The sequence below is a fragment of the Macaca fascicularis genome, chromosome 1 (genome assembly GCF_037993035.2).
Source record: "Macaca fascicularis isolate 582-1 chromosome 1, T2T-MFA8v1.1".
NCBI lineage: Eukaryota > Metazoa > Chordata > Mammalia > Primates > Cercopithecidae > Macaca > Macaca fascicularis.
This window is the reverse complement of record NC_088375.1, coordinates 144,474,119-144,487,120: the sequence shown is the minus strand read 5'-3', so window position 1 is coordinate 144,487,120 and position 13,002 is coordinate 144,474,119. Positions and strand designations below refer to the sequence as shown.

The following is a 13,002-nucleotide window of genomic DNA, read 5'->3' as shown; positions in this document are numbered from 1 at the left end:
AAGCTGGAAACCATCACTCTCAGTGAACTAACACAGGAACAGAAAACCAAACACTGCATGTTCTCACTCATAAGTGTGAATTGAACAATGAGAATATACGAGCACACGGAGAGGAACATCACACACTGGGGCCTGTCATGGGGTGGGGTTGTAGGGGAGGGATAGCATTAGGAGGGATAGCATTGAGGACAGCATTAGGAGAAATACCTAATGTAGATGACGGTTTGATGGGTGCAGCAAACCACTGTGGCACTTGAATACTTATGTAACAAACCCGTGCGTTCTGCACAAGTATCCCAGAACTTAAAGTATAAATATATGTATATGTAGAATGCTTCACAAATTTGCGTCTCAGCCTTGTGCAGGAGCTGTGCTAATCTTCTCTTTACTGTTCCAATTGTAGTATATGTGCTGCCGAAGCCAGCACTAGCTTTTTAAAAAAACTAATAAACTATTTCTTTATGATATTTTGTGTTACTTTTATGTGGAAAATTCTTCCTCAATCCAAGATTTAATAAGTATATATCAATTTGTCTAGCTTTTTTTTGGTATAATTCACGGCATAATTTAATAATTATAGATCTTTAATTCATTTGGAATTGGTTTTGTTGTAACATGAGGTGAAGTGGCACGTATTTTTTTCAATAATGTAACCTCATGTTTTAGCATCAATTATTGAATAATCTCTTTTCTTCATGGATTTATGATGGCTCGTTATATACTTATAAAATTATTATCTTAAAAATATCATTCTCTTGCATGTATTAGCTTTTCTGATAATTGTACAACTAATAAAATGTTTTACTTATTATAACTTAATAGTGTAGCTTGGTAGGTCAAATTTTTTCTTTGAACTTATTTTTCTTTGCTATTTTTTGCTCTTTTTCTTACACAAATTCAAAATCATTTTGTCAAGTTCTTGCTCTTTCACTGCAGACCAAACATAAGTCCCACTAGGATTTTGATTATTATTGCATTAAAACCCCTATATTAATTTGTGCACAATTGATATTTTTACAGTAGTGAGTCTTCTTAGTCAATGATATAACATGCCATTCCATTTATTTTTTATAACTCAATAAAGCTCTATAGTTTTCTTCATACTACTCCATAATTTGTTGTTAATATAAAAATATATTAAGTATATAATTATTGTTTCTAAGATGAATGGTGTCTTTTCCCGTTATGGCTTCTGCATAGTTATTCTGATATATTAGAAAGCTTTGCTTATTGAATGTCCATCTTGTATGTAGGCTGTTTAGTAACTTTGCTTAGTGCTCAGTTTATTTTCAGCTGATGTTTTTTATGCATTTCTTCTGTGTGTGATAGAGTCCCTCAAGTGAATTCCTCACAACCAATGACTTGATTTTATTCGGTGGCAATTCTGCTCTTTACTGCTTGTAATGCAGATCTTACTTCTTTTACTCTGCCTTCTTTAGAATCTTTATGATCCAAGCCAGATCCCTTTCATCTTGGTCTTTAGGGTTAACTGCTTTATTGAAAGTAGTGTTTTGCGTTGTTTCTTAATTTTTAAAGAAATTTTAAAAGAAAAATGATTGTAAACAATTTTTAACAGTCTTTCTTATAATACAGTGATAGGAATCATAGTCTTCCTATAGGAATCTGTATTACAATATGATTTATTTGTTTCAATTTAATGCTCTCTTATGTAACCTAAGTCTGACAAGATTTTTCTTCAGCTTATGTTTATTTTTATGACTGCTTAATAAATAGCACCCTCGTTTTATTTTTGCCCTCTGGGTAGGCTAGGCATTTTGCTTTGGTAAATTTCATTCTACCAACTCTGTCAGTCAGGGTTCCAGCTGGAAACAGATGGTACCCTCTAATTTGGTAATTCGAAAGACACTCTAATAAAAAGACTATTTACAAGGACGTGGATGAGGAGCAGGGAAAACTCACAAAGGATAATGCCAGACTCCAGACCTAGTGAACCTCAGGTCTGAATGAGTGAGGAAGAAAGTGGTTACCGAAACCCAGGGAAGGAGAGAGAGCTGGGTAGAGGGGGCCTTTCAATTGAGGCTGTGCCAGTGGTTGAGGGACGCTCCTGTAGAACAGGAAATGAATTTGGGAGTAAATAACCAGATCTTATCTCCAGATCTCCTTCTAGAGTTCCCCACTGACCAAATTCAACCACAAGTTAGAGGACAAAGGATTCTTGTCATCCATCAGATCACGCAGGTCAGGCCCTGGGACCTAGACCAGGGTGCAGAAAGGTGTATCTGGAAGGGTAGGCAAATGATAGTACATTAATCAAAGAATCCTTACCTTTTCATTAGTTTAAACATTATTCTCCACTCATTGGCTAAACCTCATTTTGGTGAATATTCTGAATGGAGACCACCCAAGGTCTAGTGTGCATTTCCAGAGGAAGAGGAGGAAAAGAGCCTAGAAGGCTGATTCTTAAGAGGTAGTTGAATGGGACAAAATATCTTTGGGGGTTGCAGAAAAGATGGATAGGTAGCACAAATATGTATGGAACCACTCTCTAGGAAGGCCTAGAAAGCTTCCGCAATGTGGTCTCATACCAGAGCAGTAGTCTAGTTAAAAGACTATGGTTCCAATAAAAATTCAAAGCTTCTCTTGTATATTTCAGTCACTGAAAGAAGTTCAAGTCCATAGACCAATGCAAGGTATGGTAATATCACCCATTGTCTTCCATTGTTTTGCCCAAAAAGACTTGCAGAAATTTCTCACTTAGCCCAAAAAAATTCTTTCCTTTTACCCTTACATTAATCCTTTTGCCACCTCTTTTCTCCAGGCTCCCCGTCCTGTACAATGCCTCCCAATATGCCACATTTCCTTTACCATATAGCCCCTTAGGGCATCATATGGTTTCTTTTATTCTTACTGATTTTCTCTGTAGATTCTTCCAGTATAACTTCTACCTCTCCTTTTCTCAGAACACTAGGGAATGGAGATCAGGTAAACAGGCAAGACCCAAAACCTCTGAGTCACCCAGAAGAAGGGGGCAAGCTGTGAACAAGTTATAACCTTCTCACATCTTCTCTTCTCCTCTCTGTCTTCCTCTTTTCCCCTTACTAGGAAGGTAGAGAAAGAATTTATGAAAAGGCTGTCTACTAATCTGAATTCTTTTGCCAGGTTTTCCCTATGGTGTGTACAGCACTTTGGAATCCCACAGAGGGAAGCACACTCACAGGGAAGCTGCTGCTACTATTATACGTGTATGGTAGAGCTTGCCATCCCTGGAGAATAAGCCTGCAAGGGTGTGTGAGTGCCTCCCCACAGAAGATTTTTAAAGACTAGTTATTCCCTATGAGTGAGGTGTGTACAGCTGCAAATTTTCTTTGTTAGGCAAAAGGAGCAGCCAGTGAGAGGGGCCATGGTCTTGACTGTGAGTGAGTAGGTGGTTGTACCTACCGCTCATGATGCCTGGCAAGCACCCCAGGAGCCCCGTCTTGGCCTGTTCCCATGTGGTAATGTGAGGACTCTGAGTGTGCTATTTCCTGTGGTTTTTCAAGGGATATGTGTAGCTGCAGCATTATGTCTGTCCTGGCCTGCCAACCTGATTTCACAGAGTTTTGGAAAAACAGTCCCCTCGGGGAAGTCCATGGTGGTTTTGACATTTGGGATAGAAAATATTTGCCATGCGACCTTTACATTAAAGGACCCATAGCTAGGGACAAACAAAGAGCGTGTTTACCTGTCTCCGTGTGAGCATTTGGGGTGTTGCTCAAAGTGAAATTTTTAAATGGAAAAAGAACAAGGGAGAAATGTAGGGGAAGAGAGAGAGGAGATGAAAGATGAGAAGATACAAATTAGAATGTTCACATCAAGACTTTCATCTGCTGATATATATTTCCTGCTTTGAATTTGGGCCTAGGCAATACTTATTCAGTATGAAAATATGCATTGGCATTGGCCAAGAGCTTTCTTTCTTGAAGATCTCTGCTGAGGCTGGGGAGTTGAAGAGGGGAGTTGGAATTGGAACAGTTTAGATTGTAGTGGCAATGCTCACCTGTTTACCATTTAGTTTTGCCCTCTTTGAGCGTTCGCAAGCAGAACCTCCATCATGAAACCAGTGTTTTTTGATACTGAAGAGATACGAGGTTGGGCAATGATAGGAGGGTTACTCACTTCTCAAGACTTGTGAGGTAAGACAGAGCACCTTGGAATGGGCATGTGACATAACAGTTTTTCCTCTACCAGCTTTCCCACTAGCTTCTAAATTTCTTGAGCATACACTATTTTGTTGATCTTTGCATCCCCCACACAATATTAAGCATCTTTAGGAAGAAGGCACATAAGGAGACTTTGCTGAGTGACAGAATCTATAAAAGAAACATGTCATCCAAGTAGGAAACAAGACAACTTCTTCATGGCTCCTTGGTCTCTCTACATTTTGGCAGAAAGATCTAGAAAGGCAGGAAGTGGAGACCGCAATTAGAGACCACCACCGCTTTCTTATATTTGTGTTCTCAGAGTTGGTCTGGGTTTAGAGGAAAAAGTGAAAGCTGAGGAGAAGCTCTCTAACTTCTGCACTCCTCGTGAGTCCACTTTTATCTATTTTTCATAGTTCTGCACAATATTTATAAAAACAACAATCACCCCTGCCCCCAAACCTTTGGGACTTCTGTTTAAACATGGCAGATTGACCACATGTATTTCTCTTCTCTTCCACTTGAATGTCTCTATTCATATAATATGCAAATAACAAAAACAAAATTTCATAAACCCACAGGGACAAAGAAGCAGGAAGGGAGGCACAAGCAGACAAGAAGTGGCTAAGACATTTCTGGAAGGTAGGAAGTCGGTGGAGGGTAGTGAATGATTCGGCAGGGCAGAGGAAGTTAAAACACAAGTGCTAATAGTATTAACAACACATGAATGAATTTATCTGACAAAATCCTAGTAAAAAATCAGAATTGGACACCAGCTGTCACATAATGCGGTGAAAAAATCAGGAGATGAAGCAGAAATCAGGAGAATTCGTGGAAGCTTAGTGCATGGAGCATTTGGACTCCCAGACCCCCGGCCCAGTCCAGTACAGCCCAGGTCTGTACCCACCCCCAATACCTCCCTCTTTTTCCTCCCTTCACCCCCTCTATTCACCACAGAGGACAGGGATTTAATCTCTGGAAAAATGTAACCAGGCAGGCTCTGGGGTGGGGGATATGGCCACATGGGAGGGCAAAGGATGAGGTGCAGAGTCAGAAGATGGGGGCATTGAGTGATAGTTGGTATATTGACTGGTAGGGATCTTGACATCCTTTCCCTGCCCTGCTCACAGACTAGATGTATCCAGTCCTATATAGTGTCCAAGGAGGAGTTTGGAGGCCTCTTTTCAGAATGCAGAGAATTCCAAAGAAAAGACCTATGAGTATTGACATTTGTGAATCTTTCAACAAAAAAGACAGCTCATCACTTACACACTGACAGTAAAGCCCAACAATTGGGGGAAAAAAATGTCAAATTCATACAAAATCCATGTAAAGAAATTTTCTATAATCTTTTTAGTACCTCGTTCTTGAATGTGAGCATGCACATACAGAATCTCACACATCTGAGGAAATATTCCAAAAGAAAAGGGAGAGACTAATAATGGAAAACAGAAGATAGAAGTTATGAATTTAGAATATGGGAGGAGCATACATTCAGACCAACTTGAATCTATACCTCTGGATTGCAGTCTTCAAAATCTCTCTCTCTCTCTAGTCATTTCAAACTAGTGGTTCTCAACCTTGGCTGCACCAGAATCACCTGGGAGCTTTAAAAATACTGATGTCTGGGTTTCTCCTCCAGAAATCCTGTTTTAAACAGCCTGGGGTGAAGCCTTGGTATTGGATTTGTAAAAGCTCCCCAAGTGGTTCTGATGTACATTCAAAGTTTAGACTGCTGCTTTGAGCTATGAACATATTTTAAGCTGGACTGCAGGATCAAATAACATCTCTTTAGCCTGTGCTCAAGGTTGCCCTCCTTCCCTAGCTTACATGCCTGACTTCTTCTCCCAGGGATCGGTGTTCAAGCCATGCCCGCCCCACACATCTACCATCCCACACACCTAGGCTCCTTCCCTTCACTTGTGTTCATAGTAGTTATCCCAATTCAAATTCACTCGTACTTAATTACTCATATTTGTTTATTGATGTTGAAATTGTTATTAAACGTCCAGCTCCAATCCAACCTTGTCATGATTATACTAGCATAAAAGCAAGCTCTTACTTAGCTGACCTTTACCACAACTTACTCCTTGTCTCACTTATTTCATAATGAATGTTTTCATTGTTATTGACATCTAAAGATAACTGGTAACTCATGTGACCACTCAGGTTTGCCTAACTCCTCAAACCTGAGATTGTCTGAACATAGCACATTTTTAACAGCTTAGTTTTTATCACAAACAGTATTAACATCATCTTCTTTAATCTTCACAGTAACTATGTGAGGTAATTATTAATATCCTCATTTTACATATGACGAAAGAGTCCCAGAGTGATCATATGACAAGTGTGGTGTTGTTCAGGCAGCAAAAGGCAGAGCTGGGACTTGAACCTGGGTCTTAGGAGTCTGCTTTAATACCAGAATAACACCAGAATAATACCAGAATAAAAAAAAAAAACTTTTGAGATTTAAGTGAGAAAAGGTTTTTGTTTTCCCAACAGAGGCATACCTCATTTTATTGTGTTTCACTTCGTTGTGCTTTGCAGATACTGTGTTTTTTTACAAACCGAAGGTTTGTGGCAAACCTGCTTTGTTATCTATTGGTGCCATTTTTCCAAGATCCTGTGCTCACTTTGAGTCTCTGTGTCACATTTTGGTAATTCTTGCAATATTTCAAACTTTTTGATGCTTACCATATGTGTTATAGTGATCTGTAATCCGTGATCTTTTATGTTACTGTTGTAATTGTTTTGGGGTACCACATAAGATGGCAAACTTAATTGGTAAGTGTTTATGTTCTGACTGCTCCACCAAGCAGCTGTTTCTCTTTCTCACTCTCCTCAGGCCTCCCTATTCTCTGAGACACAGGAATATTGAAATTAGGCCAGTTAATAAAGTTAATAATCCTACAAAGGCCTCTAAGTGTTCCAGTGAAAGGAAGAGTCATATATTTCTCACTTTAAATCAAAAGCTAGCGACGATTAAGCTCAGTGAGGAAGGCATGTTGAAAATCGAGAGAGGCCAAAAGCTAGCTCTCTTGCACTAAACAGTTAGCCAAGTTGTGAATGCGAAAAGAAAGTTCTTGAAGGAAATTAAAAGTGCTATTTCAGGGAACACATGAATGGTAAGAAAACCAAACAGCCTCACTGTTGATATGAAGAAAGTTTTAGTGATTGGGTGGAAAATCAAACCAACTGGCCAGGCGCGGTGGTTCACACCTGTAATCTCAGCACTTTGGGAGGCTGAGGCGGGCGGATCATGAGGTCAGGAGTTCGAGATCATCCTGGCCAACATGGTGAAACCACATCTCTACTAAAATACAAAAAATTAGCTGGGTGTGGTGGTGTGCACCTGTAGTCCTAGCTACTCGGGAGGCTGAGGCAGGGGAATCACTTGAATCTGGGAGGCGGAGATTGCAGTGAGCTGAGATCGCGCCACTGTACTCCAGCCTGATGACAGAGTTAGACTCTGTCAAAAAAAAAAAAAAAAAAAAAAAAAAAAAAAAAAGAAGAAGAACAACAACAACAAAAGAAAATCAAACCAACCACAGCATTTCCTTAAATCAAAGCCTAATCCAGAGCAAGGTCCTAACTCTCTTCAATTTTCTGAATGCTGACAGAGGTGAGGAAACTGCAAAAAGTTTGAAGCTAGCAGAAGTTAGTTCATGAGGTTGAAGGAAAAGAAGCCATCTTTGTAACATAAAAGTGCCTAATGAAGCAGCAAGTGCTGATGTAGCAGGTGTAGCAAGTTATCCAGAGATCTAGCTAAACTCATTGATGAAAGTGGCTACACTAAACAACAGATTTTCAATGTAGGCAAACCAGCTTTCTATTGGAAGACGATGCATCTAAGACTTTCATAGCTAGAGAGAAGTCAATGCCTGGCTTCAAAGCTTCAAAGGACAGGCTGACTCTCTTGTTAGGGGCTAATGCAGCTGGTGACTTAAAGCTGAAGCCATTTACTATTCTAAAAATCCTAGGGCCCTTAAGAATTATACTAAATCTACTCTGCCTGTGCTGTATACATGGAACAACAAATTTTGGATGACAGCACATCTGTTTACAGCATGGTTTACTGAATAGTCTAAGCCCAGAGTTGAGATCTACTGTTCAGAAAAAAAGATTCCTTTCAAAATATTGCTGTTCATTGACAATGTACCTAGTTAACCAAGAACCCTGATGGAGATGTACAAGGAGATGAATGTTGTTTTCATATCCTTCTGCAACACAAAGATCAAAGAATAATTTCAACTTTCAAGTCTTATTAAGAAGTATGTTTCATGAAGCTATAGCTACCATAGATAGTGATTAATGGATTTGGGCAAAGTAAAATGAAAACCTTCTGGGAAGGATTCACCATTCTAGATGCCATTAAGAACATTCAGGATTCATAGGAAGATCAAAATATCAACATTAACAGGAGCTTGGAAGAAGTTGATTCCAATTCTCATGGATGACTTTGAGGGGGTCAAGACTTCAGTGGAGGTGAATGTGGTGAAAATAGCCAAAATGTGGTGAAAATAGAAAATGTGGTGAAAATAACAAAAGAACCAGAATTAGAAGTAGATCCTGAAAATCTGACTGAATTGCTGTGATCTCGTGATAAAAATTGAACAGATGAGAAACTGTTTCTTATGGATGAGCAAAGGAAGAGGTTTCTTGGGATAGTGTCTATTCTTGGCAAAGATGCAGTGAACATTGTTGAAATGACAGCAAAGGATTTGGATATTACATAAATAGTTGATAAAGCAGCAGGGTTTGAGAAGATTGACTCCAATTTTGAAAGAAGTTCTACTGTGGGTAAAATGCTATCAAACAACATTGCATGCTACTGTGGAGTTGTTCATGAAAGGAAGTCAATCAATGTAGCATACTTCATTGTCTTATTTTAAGAAATTGCCACAGCCACCCCAACCTTCAGCAACTGCCACCTGGCCAGTCAGCAGCCATCAACATTGAGGTAAGACCATTCATGAGCAAAAAGATTACAACTTGCTAATGACTCAGACGATTGTTAGCATTTCTAAAACTTTTTTTTAGACATAATGCTATTATACACTTAATAGAATATAGTATAGTGGAAACATAACTTTTTTATGTACCAGAAAACCAAAAAATTTGCATGTGATTTGCTTTATTGTGTTGATCTGGAACTAAATCTGCAATATCTCTGAAGTATTCAAAGTAATAAGATTAATAAGCAAATTAATAACAAAACAATAGGATTAATAAGTAAATTAGTTACTTGAGAATGAGAACCCCATAATCTGATTATAGGTACAAATGCAGTGCCTTGCACCCTACAGGCACACCAAAGGTATTTGCTCATTTGATTTTGGTGATGATAGTAATAGGAAATATTTATGCCATTTGTGCCAGGTCTTTAAAGAGATTATCTCATTTAATCATCACAAGAACTATGTTGCTGGTACAATTATTTAAAAAATCAATAACCTATACTTGAAGATGTGAAGGAACTTTCACGAGTTCACACAGCCTGTCAGGGTGGAGCTGAGACTGAAACCCAGAGCTGTCAGAGTCCAGAATCAGAAATGTTTTGCCTTACTTCTCCATATGTAGTAAGAGGAGCTGTCCGTGAAGGTTTCTCTATCCAGATTACAACCATCATTCTTTAAATTTTCTCAAGACACAGTTGGCATAACCTAGTGTTACTTATCTGGTGGATAGTATTTACCATGTCAGGCTCAGAGGATATTTGAATGCAGACTCATATAAACTAACAAACCCATGTGCCAAGCTTTGTCTGGCAGTACATTCCTGCCTCCTAAGAGTAGCTCAAGTTCAAGAAAAGCAAATGTATCTGTCAGTTGAAACTTTAAATCTTGTGAAAAGGAAAACAAAAAAATAACCCACAAGCATTTGAACCTTGACCTCAAAGTTTTAGAAAATAAATGCACACACACAGAGCTTTTTTTCCCTTTTGCCACGTGGCAGTGGTTGTGAAGTAAATATATCCCACTGCACTGATCTTACATCCTGTCACATTAATGTTTCAGAGCACTCAATATAAATATTAAAACTAATAGCTTTACTCTTCAGCTATTACTCCACCATCCCCTGAAATAATCATAAAACTTTCAAAGCCTTTTAGAACATTTACACACTTGAATCTGATGGTGGGGAAAGGAGATTCACACAACGCAGCCCATAAGCTTAAATAATAGTGAAGAGCTGTTTATGGAATATGCTTTATTTATTCATCATTTCAAGTAAAGTTTTCATTTTGATGGAGGGGAAAAATCAAAGTATAGCTGTCAAGGGATAAGGCTGAAGTATTGCTTTTCTATATTGAGGACTTGCAAAAAAAAGAAGTCCATGAGAATCTCAGTCCAAGGTCAATCAATGCTAAGACTGTGGGTACGTAACAGCTAATGGATTGTAAAGACACATACTGGTGTGATGAATTTTTAAAGAGCAACTCTTCAGCACAGAACCCCATAAATCAATGATGACTTATTGGCTGGATCAATTATGCAAACTTTTAAAACATTTAATGACAGGTAATGAACAGGTCTCTAGGGAACATCAGTCAACAGTGTTTTTGCAGTTGTAGTTACATCTGCTTAAGTGAATTGGGTAGAGGCAGCCATTCCTAGGAAGTAATTAAAAGTTAAACCAAGAATCTTCCTAAAGCGAAAAAGAGTAAGTATTTTAGTCTTCATATATACCTTACTCAGGGAAATGAGTTGCATCTTAATGTATCCATAGGTAGTCCAGTATCTATGGACTGAGTATGCCAAATAGAAGTTCAGGGAGCTTCTATTCCTAAACATTTGATTGGAGGTTTTCTGCAGAGCTACCTGAGGAACAAGGAAGAAGATTTTTTGAAAGAAGAAAAAGTATAGCATGGATATGACACAGATAGATAGGTTCTCATAATTATTTATTTTGAAATTAACTTTAAATAATTAGAAGAACAGGCAGGCAGTGATGGCTGATACTGTAGAATTCTGCTCAACCAAGAAGCGAAGGACAGAAGGCTGAATGCGGATGGACTAATCCTCCAGAAAGTCTCACATCATCACTTGTGGCATTACTGTGCTTTAATCACATATTAAAATAGTGAGCCAATGAAAGATGAAGGACTTTGGGGGGTAGATTTTTGAACTTAACAGTCTTTTAGAGTTTAAACATTGATCTTTTTTATTGTATAACTTCAGATAAGTCTTTAGATTATGAAAAAGGCAGAAGTTAAACATGCCATTCAATACTAAGCATAGTTCTTTAAGTCTAAGCTACTGACATTGATGCTGTATTTCTGTATTAACATAGTTAAAGCATCACTCAGATCAGAAAGCCTTCTGAGTGGATCTGAAAACACTAAAAATTCTAATATTCCTTTATAGCTCTCACTCATTTTGCTGCTCAGCAGAAGGATTGTAAAAGTGAAAAATAAAAAGTAAGTAGATTGTAAAGTGCCCAAGTTCAAATGTCTCTGGCCTGGGATTGTTTTCTGTGTCAGAGAAGCTTCCTAGAATTGTTGCTGGGTTTTTCAGATACTCTCAGTTAAGCAGAAAAAAGGAAGTGTCTTTAAAATATTACTGATTTTTGAATATTATTTTCTCAAGAGGCTCTGCTAACTATCAAACTTACTTAAGAAGCTTAAACACTTAATGGTATTAAAAATGCTCATCATCACTAATCATTAGAGAAATGCAAATCAAAACCACAATGAGCTACCATCTCACACCAGTCAGAATGGCTTATTAATAAAAAGTTAAAAAATAACAAATGCCTATGTGGTTGCAGGAAAAGGGAATGCTTATACACTGCTGATGGGAATGCAAATTAGTCCAGCCACTGTGGAAAGCAGTTTGGTGATTGCTCAAAGAACTTAAAACAGAACTACCATTAGACCCAGCAATCCTGTTATTGGGTATATACCCCCCAATACACAAATTGTTCTATTATAAAGACACTTGCACGTGTATGTTAATCACAGCACAATTCACAATAGTAAAGACATGGAGTCAACCTAAATGCCCATCAACAGTAGACTAGATAAAGAAAGTGTGGTACATACACACTATGGAATACTACATAGTCATAAAAAAGAATGAGACTGGCCGAGCACAATGGCTCATGCCTGTAATCCCAGCACTTTGGGAGGCCGAGGTGGGTGGATCATGAGGTCAAGAGATTGAGACCATCCTGGCCAACATGGCAAAACCCCATCTTGACTAAAATACAGAAAATTAGCTGGGTGTGGTGGTGTGCACTGTAGTCCCACTTACTCAGGAGGCTGAGGCAGGAGCATCGCTTGAACCCGGGAGGCAAAAGTTGCAGTGAGGCGAGATTGCGCCATTGCACTCCAGCCTGGCGATAGAGCAAGACTCCATCTCAAAGAAAAAAAAAATGAGTGAAATCACATCCTTTGCTGCAATATGGATGGAGCTAGAGGCCATTATCCTAAGCAAACTAATGCAGGAACAGAAAACCAAATGCTGCGTGTTTTCACTTATAAGTAGGAGCTATACATTGAGTACACACGGACACAAAGAAGGGAACAACAGACACCAGGTTCTATTTGAGGGTGGAGTGTGGGAGGAGGATGAAGATGGAAAGACTACTTATTGGGTACTGTGCTTATTACCTGGACGACAAAATAATCTGTACACCAAACTCCTGTGACATGCAATTTATCTATATAACAAACCTGCACACATACCCTGAACCTAATATGAAAGTTAAAATAAAGAAGAAGGTTGAGGGGCTGGGTGCAGTGGCTCATGCCTGTAATCCCAGCACTTTGGGAGGCCAAGGAGGGTGGATCACTTGAGTTCAGGAGTTCCAGGCCAGCCTGGTCAACATGGTGAAACCCCATCTCTACTAAAAATACAAA

At 38.7% G+C, this 13,002-nt stretch overlaps 1 non-coding gene across 1 annotated transcript; it reads right to left on the bottom strand.

The window, feature by feature from the left end:
• Positions 1-320: 320 nt before the first annotated feature.
• Positions 321-427, bottom strand: LOC123570913 (U6 spliceosomal RNA). The gene has a single exon (XR_006695131.2). It is a non-coding gene; the product is annotated as a U6 spliceosomal RNA (small nuclear RNA).
• Positions 428-13,002: the final 12,575 nt, after the last annotated feature.